The sequence below is a fragment of the Callithrix jacchus genome, chromosome 1, assembly GCF_049354715.1.
Source record: "Callithrix jacchus isolate 240 chromosome 1, calJac240_pri, whole genome shotgun sequence".
NCBI classification, from domain to species: domain Eukaryota; kingdom Metazoa; phylum Chordata; class Mammalia; order Primates; family Cebidae; genus Callithrix; species Callithrix jacchus.
The window spans coordinates 56,894,728-56,905,448 of record NC_133502.1 but is presented as its reverse complement, the minus strand read 5'-3'; the positions used below and the strand labels follow the sequence as shown (position 1 = coordinate 56,905,448).

The 10,721-nt window shown below is 34.9% G+C and overlaps 1 pseudogene; it reads right to left on the bottom strand.

The window, feature by feature from the left end:
- Positions 1 to 5,675: 5,675 nt before the first annotated feature.
- Positions 5,676 to 6,974, bottom strand: LOC100896240 (dnaJ homolog subfamily A member 1 pseudogene; annotated as a pseudogene).
- Between the last annotated feature and the right edge of the window lie 3,747 nt (positions 6,975 to 10,721).

The following is a 10,721-nucleotide window of genomic DNA, read 5'->3' as shown; positions in this document are numbered from 1 at the left end:
AACTATGAATAGACCAATAACAAGGTCTAAAGTCAAGGCAGCAATTAACAAAAAAAGCCCAGGTCCAGATGGGTTCACAGCTGAATTCTACAAGATACACAAAGAGGAGCTGGTACCATTCCTTCTGAAACTATTCCAAATAATCCAAAAAGAGGGAATCCTTCCCAAATCTTTTTATGAGACCATCATCATCCTGTTACCAAAACCCAGCAGAGACCCAACAAGAAAAGAAAACTTCAGGCCAATATCCATGATGAACATAGATGCAAAAATCTTCAATAAAATACTTGCAAGCTGATTGCAACAGCACATCAAAAAGCTTATCCACCATGATCAAGTAGAATTCATCCCAGGGATGCAAGGCTGGTTCAATATATGCAAGTCTATAAACGTAATTCAAGACATAAACAGAACCAAAAACAAAAACCACATGATTATCTCAATTGACGCAGAGAAGGCATTTGACAAAATTCAACAGCCCTTTATGCTAAAAACCCTCAATAAACTTGGTATCGATGAAACATATCTCAAAGTAATAAAAGCTATTTACAACCAACCAACAGCCAATATCATACTGAATGGGCAAAAACTGGAAGCATTCCCTTTGAAATCCGGCACTAGACAAGGATGCCCTCTTTCACCACTCCTAGTCAATACAGTACTGGAAGTTCTGGCCAGAGCAATCAGGCAAGAAAAAGAAATAAAGGGTATTCAAATAGGAAAGGTGGAAGCCAAATTGTCTCTATTTGCAGACCACATGATAGTATACCTAGAAGACCCCATTGCCTCAGCCCAAAAACTCCTGAAACTGATAAGCAACTTCAGCAAAGTCTCAGGATATAAAATCAATGTGCAAAAATCACAAGCATTCCTATACACCAATAACAGACTAAAGAGAGCCAAATCAAGAATGAACTGCCATTCACAATTGCTACAAAAAGAATAAAATACCTAGGAATACAACTCACAAGGAACGTAAGGGACCTCTTCAAGGAAAACTACAAACCACTGCTCAACGAAATCAGAGAGGACACAAACAGATGGAGAAACATTCCATGTTCATGGTTAGGAAGAATTAATATTGTGAAAATGGCTATACTGCCCAAAGTAATTTACAGAATCAATGCTATCCCCATCAAGCTACCATTGACTTTCTTCACAGAATTGGAAAATACAACCATGAACTTCATATGGAACCAAAAGAGAGCCCGCATAGCCAAGTCAATTCTAAGCAAAAAGAACACAATGGGGGGCATTACACTACCGGATTTCAAACTATACTACAAGGCTACAGTAATCAAAACAGCATGGTACTGGTACCAAAACAGAGATATAGACCAATGCAACAAAACAGAGGCATTGGAGGGAACACAACATATCTACAACCATACAATCTTTGATAAACCTGACAAAAACAAGCAGTGGGGAAAGGATTCCCTATTTAATAAATGGTGTTGGGAAAACTGGCTAGCCATGTGCAGAAAGCAGAAACTGGACCCCTTCCTGACACCTTACACTAAAATTAACTCCAGATGGATTAAAGACTTAAACATAAGACCTGGCACCATAAAAACCCTAGAAGGAAATCTAGGCAAAACCATCAGGACATAGGAGTAGGCAAGGACTTCATGACCAAAACACCAAAAGCATTGGCAACAAAAGCCAAAATAGACAAATGGGACCTAATCAAACTCCACAGCTTCTGCACGGAAAAAGAAACAGTCACTAGAGTGAATCGGCAACCAACAGAATGGGAAAAAAATTTTTGCAGTCTACCCATCTGACAAAGGACTGATATCCAGAATTTACAAAGAACTCAAACAGATTTACAGGAAAAAAACAAACAAGCACATTCAAAAATGGGCAAAGGATATGAACAGACACTTTACAAAAGAAGACATACATGAGGCCAACAAACATATGAAAAAATGCTCATCACTGGTCATTAGAGAGATGCAAATCAAAACCACATTGAGATACCATCTCACACCAGTTAGAAGGGCGATCATTAAAAAATCTGGAGACAACAGATGCTGGAGAGGATGTGAAGAAATAGGAACACTTTTACACTGTTGGTGGGAGTGTAAATTAGTTCACCCATTGTGGAAGACAGTGTGGCGATTCCTCAAGGCCTTAGCAATAGAAATTCCAATTGACCCAGCAATCCCGTTACTGGGTATATATCCAAAGGACTATAAATCTTTCTAGTATAAGGACACATGCACACGAATGTTCATTGCAGCACTGTTTACAATAGCAAAGACCTGGAACCAACCCAAATGCCCATCGATGATAGACTGGATTGGGAAAATGTGGCACATATACATCATGGAATATTATGCAGCAATCAAAAATGATGAGTTCATGTCATTTGTAGGGACATGGATGAATCTGGAGAACATCATTCTCAGCAAACTGACACAAGAACAGAAAATGAAATACCGCATATTCTTACTCATAGGCAGGTGATGAAAAATGAGAACACATGGACACAGGGAAGGGAGTACTAAACACTGGGGTCTACTGGGGGGAATAGGAGAGGGACAGCAGCGGGGAGCTGGGGAGGGATAGCCTGGGGAGAAATGCCAAATGTGGGTGAAGGGGAGGAAGGCAGCAAAGCACATTGCCATGTGCGTACCTATGCAACTGTTTTGCATGTTCTGCACATGTACCCCAAAACCTAAAATGCAATAAAAATAAATAAAGATAATCCTTCTATTCATACTTGAGATTCCATATCCTCTTATTTATGTTCAAATTATTTCCACCTCTAAAATTTTCTTTTTTAAAATGTATACAGTTGCTCAAGATGCTTCATTTTAACTAGAGTATCATAAATGAAAGCATTTTCCCTTCCTTCATCCTTCTGGCCACAATCTATTTTGTCTAATTATTAAACTTTTAATCTAACTCTTCCTTCATAAAGCCATTGGAACTGATTTATTGAAATTCACCCTTGCCTCAGTAGTATCAAAAGCAAGTAATATATTTCCATCCTAATCTGACCTAATCTTTTTATGATCCTCAAAACTGAAGCCCACTCTCATTTATTATGATAATATCTTTCATCTGGGTCTTTTGGCTGCCATGACATATTTTTCCTAGGATTTGGCTTTATTTTTCAGAGTCCTTCTTTGATTATACAGAGTTAGGTTTGTTTTGTTTTGTCTAAGATTTATCTATAAGCTTTTTCTTATTTCCCCCATTTTTCTTTTCTCACCTGGTCTAATTTTACACTTCTTTCACTGGTGACTTCAATTATCTAAAAAGCAATGATTTCTAAATCTGCAACTCCAAGCAAAGCTCCCACTAGACCTTAGAAATTGTATTTCTGTTCTCTTAATAGATACTTCTGTATATGAATGTTTAAGAGGTACCTCAGGCTTATACTCCAAAACGAACTTATAGCCCTATAACATCTACTATTTTACATTCATTCATTCTTTTGCTAATGACAAGTGCTCACCTAAATTTATATTCCTCTTCTCATTCTTAATCACTTAAAATATGTTTCAGCCTCCCTTGTGTTTAGGTGTAGCCATAGGACTGATTTTCAGCTGATGTAATTTGAGAGGAAGTGATGTGTTCTATTTCCACACATGGTCCCTGACATTCCCAATGCATGCTCCTTCATTTGAAGTTTCTTTTAGCTAGCAGGAACCTTAAGACAAACTTGATTGCCATAAATTGAAAGTTTGGAAATATCTGCCAGTTTAGGAACCTAATGACTGTTGAACAGAGCTGCCCCATGCAATTCCACTTAATAAACAAGGAATAACTGTCTTATTGCACTTAAAGTCATAGGCATATGGGGGATTTAATTTGATTTAAAGATTCTAAAAAATAGAGATACTTAAGCCCAAAACTTGGATGTCATTAGAAATCTGAATTTATCCAATTTAATCAATTATGTACATATAGGCATACATGTGTGTGCATATATATAGCTATTATTTGTTTATCAATTAATCATCAATTTATTCCATTTATCCCCATATATTCCCATCATTATTTAACTCAGGTCCCCATCTTTTCTTACCTTAACACTTTCAACAGATTCTTAATAAGTCTCCCAGAATGGAGCTTCATCCCTGCTTTTTTCCCATCTTCTTTCAGTCTTTTATTCAAAATAACATTTCTTAAATAGGTACTTAGTTATTTAGCTCACCTGCTCAAAATATTTTTGAGAAAGCTTTGCAAACTGTAATTAAAGAGACATTCATACATTTCAAGAATTACTTAAATTCTGATATTCAGATTTAAGCATGTGGATATATGATGAAACTTTTAAATATACAACTAAAGTTATTCATTATACTTTGCTATACTACCAACATTAAATGACAGTTACTTTGGAGTATAAGTCAAAAGGTTTAAAGTAAGCCTGTAACATACCAAAGGAGCACCTTCCTATATTACACATGAAAATTAATTGTCCATATCAAGGTCTCTTTACGTTAACTTCTAGGTTATCCAGCTCTGGAAGTCACTACTTAGGGACATATTATGGTCCAAAGAGAAGGGAGTAAAAATAACTAGGACTGGTCAAGTTATACATATGCATATGTGTGTGTATATATATATATATATATATATATATATATATATGTGTGTGTGTGTGTGTGTGTGTGTGTGTGTGTGTATGTGTGTGCACACACACGCATGTGCCTGCACATGCACGCATGCACAAATGCAAGGGTGCAGAAGGAAATACAATTCTAGAAGTTCAAGTCCTCAAGAAGCAGCTTTCTGTTATGAAAAATTCCTTCTTTAGAAAGGTATCATTTATATCATTGATATCACAGCCTAAATTATATTATGCCATCTTCAAGTAACATTTGAGGCAACAGAATAAATGCAGAGGAGTCACAATGAAACTTACATAATACAAATGATTATAGAAACCAACACTTCTCTACAAATTACGTTTATTTTTTTCTGATTGCCAGTTAAATACAGTTTTAATTTCATAGGTTAAGAATGAAAGGTCATATGCTGCAGCCAAGACATACACCTAGCAATTTACTCTAAGTTTGTTCATGCACACAGATGAAATCTATTATAAGGTTTGGCCTAACAAATGCTAATGGAACTTCTTTTAAAAGTTGTTTTTATAGATTTTAAACTTCATCTTTCACATGGAAGTCATCATACATACAGTGCAAAATCAGAGATTTTATATTTGCCTTTATTCTCCATTTAACTTTTGATATGTTTGGCTGTGCCCTCACCCCAATCTCAGCTTGAATTGTAACTCCCAGAATCCCCTGTCTTGTGGAAGGTCCCAGGGGGAGGTAATTGAATCAGGAAGGCTGGTCTTTCCCTTGCTATTCTTGTGATGGTGAGTAAGTCTCATGGGCTCTGATGGGTTTATCAGAGGTTTCCACTTTTGCTTCTTCATTTTCTCTGCCACCACCATGTAAGAAGTACTTTTGCCTCCCACCGTGATTCTGAGGCCTCTCCAGCCATGTGGGACTGTAAGTTCAATTAAACCTCTATTTCTTCCCAGTCTCAGGTATCTCTTTCTCAGCAGTGTGAACATAGATGAACACAACTTTTAAAACATTACTATAATTGACTATTGAAACAAAAACAATAGTTAGCAGTAAATGTATTAAGATTACAGTCCTCCACTCATTCACTGCTGCACATATAATGCCAACTCTGAGTGTCATTCACTGGCTCCATGAAGAGGTTTGACACTGAAACCCACCTCAAGGATGATGTTTATCACTCTCATATGCTTCTCTATTGTTATGGTGCCATCTTTTCTCATTTGGATCAAAGACCATGAGTTCTATCTGATCCATTTCATCAGTCCTTCTACTTTCTTCCTCTAAGGTGGGAGTTCTTTCAGCAAAAAGAGTTCACCAGGTGAGGGAAAGCCATTCTTGGGAACAATTTACCTTCAATTGGATAATTTGGCAACTCTTTGTATGGGCTACATAAATTGGCATTCCTTCATTTAGGACACACTAGATATCTCCATGCTGGACAATCTAAGCTGGATGAGAGGTAATGACTATAGTTCAGTCGCTAAGAGTAAAAGCCACAAAATGCTTCAACCAGCTGTATGTCCATACACATGAAAAGCTCACCTCCTCGTTGAATAAAAACAGCATGCTCCTTTTGATCTAACACAATAATATCTCCTAGCTCCAATCTGGTTCTCTGGTGTGCTTCACCATGGAATGTTACCTTCTGGCCATCTTTCACGCCTTTGTCAATATGGACTTGTACAATCTTCTTTTCTCTATCGTCCTTCCATTGCCGTTTTATATGTGTATTCAGGGATGATTTATTCTCCATGGCCCTAGCACTCTATGCCCACAGATTAAATTTTCCAAACCATTCCAGGTCCTATCTGATGAATTCTTATTTGCATTCTATACCTATGCAATTGGGACAGCCCTCTACTGTTCCTTTCTTACCACTTGTCTTCACATTTGTCACAAATCACATTTTTTTTTTATTTGCAGAGCCAGTTTTCTTGTCACACTTTTATATAAATCGTCTAAGGTTACTGACAGCTGACACACATTTTTACCTTTCCTTTCCCTCTGCATACTTCCTCATCCCACTCCAAAAATCATATCAAAGATGTTCACAGGAGAGCCAAAAGTGCTACCTGCTCCGCCCTCTTTAATTACCTGGTTTTCATTCTTTGTCATACAATTCACATTTCTTTGCATCACAGAGAACTTCATAAGCTTGAGAACTCTGCCTGAAATTATCTCCTTCATTCAGGTATTTATCAGGGTGGTACTTCAATGCCAGTTTCCTATAAGCCATTTTCCTATAGCCTTTCTGAACGGCATTCAGTTTTACCCCCAAAACATCATAGAAACTGAGTTCTTTCACCATTTTTCTACTGGTAGTGAGTAGGCTGAGGTTGATGTGGAGGGTGCACAAAGGAACGTACCTAGTGGTTGTGCTCAGATGAGGCAGCCACCTCCACCTCTCGCCAAGTGGTCTGGAAAGTTCCCTCAAAATATTTTAAATATTGTCACATTTTTTGATCCATCCATCTAGCGTGTATTGAGTACTATGACTTATACATTTATACTTAGATTGACATATAAATAGGCACAATCCTCATTTCAAGAAATGTGCATTTTAATGAAAAAAATACAGTTATAAAATAACTGTAAAACATAGATCCTCCTCTTTTTGTACATAAGATAAAACCCAAACTTCTGGGCATGGCAGGAAAGGACTTAGTGAAATTCTAGAAGTTATTAAATAGATGTTTTGGGAGCATTTGGAAGAGGTAGCAATGATTGTTAAGAGCCAGTATGGGCTCATAGAGAAGAATTTTTCTGACGAAGTTGCTAGACTGGCAAATTAGGTGAGTTTTACAGAAAAACTTGTTGATTTCAACAAGCCATGTTTGTCCGTAATAAAGCTCTTTCACTGATACCCTTAGAAGAAAATGGGAAAATGAAAGGCAAAATATTAGAATATTAATTGATAATTCATGATAATCAAACATGTCTGTTACCAAGTTCTTCCCACCTGATATTATTGAAATATTTAACAAAATCTTTGAAGTTATAAAAGGAAAGCTAAGACAAGCTTAAATAAAACAAAACTGATGAAAATTATTTTATTGTGCTTTTTGTAGCTCATATCTGTGGGTAATGATCATTTCTAGACACCACTATTTAAAAGGACATCTGCCTCAGCGAGGCTTGCGGCAACTCCACCAAGTGATAAGAAACTCTAGAGACAAATAATCTGAAGACAAAATGACAAACAGAAAACAATAAAAATTCTCCTCAAATATTTGAATAACATAGAAAGGCATAAAATGCAGAACATAAAATACAAATTATTTAAAAATACATTTATAAGTAAACATTTTTAATATTATGAGTACTTTTACAGATACATAAACATAAATAAAACACAACTTTTGGAAACTTAGTTATTATTTCATAACTATGTTTTCTAATCCTTACAGTATACTACCATATTTTCCATGCAACTATATGTTTTTAAGAATATGCTTTAGACCAGACAGGTTTTGAGCATGAGAATAGTGTGATCAAAATTGTTTATTATTAAAATTAAACCAGGAGAATTCTGTGGAATGGATTTGATTGTAGAGAAACTGGTGTCAGGTGGATCAGTTGTAGCTGTGCCAACCAAAATGGTAAATAACAGTTGCATGTGACAAGCACTTGAAATGTGGCTAGCATGAGTACAGAGCAAATTTTTAATTTTGTTGAATTTAATTTAAATATCTACATGTGTTTACTGGTTAGCATATTAAACAACAGAACATCTTCATCAACACAGAAAATTCTACTAGACAGTACTCATTTGATACACATAAGATAAACATGGAAAACAATGATGGATTAGTGATGGAAAAGAAAGGAATAATTCATATATCAAAAAGAAATATTTAAGGGCCTTATTGATAGGCCTTTAAATTGATTCAATATTAAGGTTTCAGTGAGTCAAAGAGTCCCATCTAGGGTGCTGGACTAATAATGCTTGTAAAGAATATCTTTACAATATATACTTTTAAATTACTTATTAAAAGGTAAAGATTAAAAAAGCATTTCAGATATACAGTAGCAACAGGTAAATTTAGGTTTGTAAATTTTGTAATTACAAATTGTAATTGTAAAATTATTTAATATTTAGTCAATATTTATTGCATTTTGGCTACTATAGAAGTACTTGATATATTGTTTTATTTAATTCTCACTTGCAATTCTAGTCTACAGTATTATTTCAGTGCACAATATTATTATTTCTATTTTAAATATGTAGAAACAGAAAATTTCCATATGATATATATGGGAATATGTAGAAACATTAAAAGGGTTAAATGTCATGTGGACATTTTTGAAACTAGATAAGGACATAGCAGGGATTTCAACCCTCATCTCTTTGAAACTGGCATCCAGATTTGTAATTGCTAATCTCTATTTCATGGTCTATAGGGTGCTGCTTGAATAGTCTGACCTAAAACACTCTTCTTTGGGCAAAGGCTAGTGTGATGAGCAGCCATCCAAGAATACTGATGTGATCAGTTGATACAGACATTTCAAATGCTCAATAAACCAAAATTTCTTAATTTTTCTAATCATATAGTATGTGCACTTACTTGAATTTTTCATAGTAAATATTCAGCAATAATCTATTGAAGCAAAAAATTATGTAATATAAACTATAAATTAAGATATATAATATTAATGTAATGCTAATAACTTTAAAACTAAAATGAGTATTTTTAGTCACATTGTAAAAACTTTATTTTTCTAAGTTCTGAGAACTCTAAACCTTGTTCATCAATAAAACTTTCATCATGAATATACTATTTGAATTATTATTTTTAATAGACAAAATAATTATATATATTTTTGAAGTACACTATGATATTTTGGTATATGTTTGCATTGTAGTATGATTAAATAAAGCTAACAACAAATCCATCACCTTGTATATTTATCATTTTTTGTGGCAAAAATAGTTAAAACCTACTATTTTGAAACAAGAAATGAGTTATTATTTATTATAGTTACTATTTTGTGTGACAGAATACTGAATCTTATTCCTCCTGTCCAACTGAAAATTTTTCATCCTTTGATCAACATTTCCCTTTTACCTGTCCAACCCCACTATAGTCCAGTCTCTGGTAACCACCATTCTACCCTCTATTTCCATATATTGGAAGTTTTAGGTTTCCACATGCAACTGAGACCATGTAGTCTTTGTCTTTCTGTGCCTGGCTTATTTTATTAAGCATAATGTTTATATATGTTGTTGCAAATGACAGAATTTCCTTCTAAAGGCTAAATAGTATTCCATTGTGTGCATATGAGACATTCTTTTTATTTATCCAATGATGGACACTTAGGTTGCCTACACATCTTAGCTATTGTAAATAATGCTGTAGTGAACATGGAAATGCAGATACCTCTTAGACAAACTTATTTCAATTCCCTTCAATATATACTTGGAAGTGGGATTGCTGGACATATGGTAATTCTATTTTTAGTTTTCTGAGGAAATTCCATAGTAGTTTCCATAATGGCTATATTACTCTACATTCCCACCAGTGTGGCACAAGAGTTCCCTTTTCTCCACACACTTGCCAAGACCCATTATTTCTTGTCTTTTTGATAACAATTCTAAAAGCTGAGAGTTTGTATCTTTTGATTTTAATTTGCATCTCCCTGATAATTAGTGAGGATGAGCATTTGTATGACTATTTTAGAAGACATCTATGTAAGTCCTTTGCCATTTTTTGATTGGGTTCTTTGTTTTCTTGCTATTCAGATATTTGAGGTTTTTAAAAATCTATTTGGAGATTAGTCCTTTATCAGATGAGGATAAAGGAATGAAATATTTCCTCCCAATCTGTGAACTGTCTTGTCACTCTATTGTTTTCTTTACCACATGGATGCTTCTTAGTTTGTTGCAATTCCCTTTGTTTATTTCAGCTTTTGTTGATGTGCTTTTTGGGTCTTATCCAAGAAATCTTCGCCCAGACCAACGTCCTCTATATTTTCTTTTAGTAGTTTTAGAACGTCAGGATTTAAGTTCAAGTTTTTAATTCATTTTAAGTTGATTATTGCATATAGTAGGAGATAAGAGTCCAATTTCTTTCTTCTGCACGTGGCTCTCCAATATTTTCAATGCAATTTATTGAAGAGACTGTTCTTTCTCCATTGTGTTTTATTGGCACCTTTGTGGAAAATCAA